Consider the following 799-nt stretch of genomic DNA (forward strand, 5'->3'; position numbering starts at 1 on the left):
ACAGGGGACACAAGGACACAGGGGACACAAGGACACAGGGGACACAAGGACACAGAGCCCCGCACCCCGCTCAGCACCCCCCGCCGCTGCATCTCAAGCTCTATCCCCCCCAACCCACCCCGGGGAAGGAAAGGGAGAAAAGTGCCACCCTGCCAACCCAAAATCCAGCCTTGCCAGCCCATAACCCCTTTGGCCAGGGATCCCTCTCCCTCCCCTTCCCGCAGGTAGCAGGGAAAAGCGAGAGCTTTGCCCCCTCCCTCCTCCCCGCTGCTCCTCGCACCGGAGCGGGAATTGCGGTTCGAAAAGAAGAGGGAAAGAACTGAAACGATCCCAAACTCTCCAGACAACGATTATTCCCCTTTCCCCTCTTATTGATTGATTCTTTTTTCCGGGACGGGAGACAGGAAGGGCTGGACGGACGGGACTGAGAAAAGGGAGCTTTTCTGCGCTGTTATTTATTAAAAAAACCCAACCCCAAACCCAGCAAACCCCACGATTTTTTCTGCTCTTCGTCATAAAACCTCCAGCCCAGCCCTGAACACCTAAGGAAACTACTTCTATACCTTCGTGCAACTATTAATACAGCCTCTAATTAACACACACGCAGGCGGCAGAGCCTCCCATGACATTTATTGTTCAGACCTTGCTTAAAAACAATAGATCCCCCGGACAGAATTTCCTACTCCTTCCAGCTCATCATCATTTCCACTGGAGGGGGAAAAAAATCGTGTCAAGATAATCAGCAAAATTTGGGTTTGGTGGGGTTTTTTTTTCCATTGGGGGTTCAAAAAACTAAAAA

Source organism: Chaetura pelagica, unplaced genomic scaffold (assembly GCF_000747805.2).
Source record: "Chaetura pelagica isolate M959 unplaced genomic scaffold, ChaPel_1.0 scaffold254, whole genome shotgun sequence".
Classification (NCBI taxonomy): domain Eukaryota; kingdom Metazoa; phylum Chordata; class Aves; order Apodiformes; family Apodidae; genus Chaetura; species Chaetura pelagica.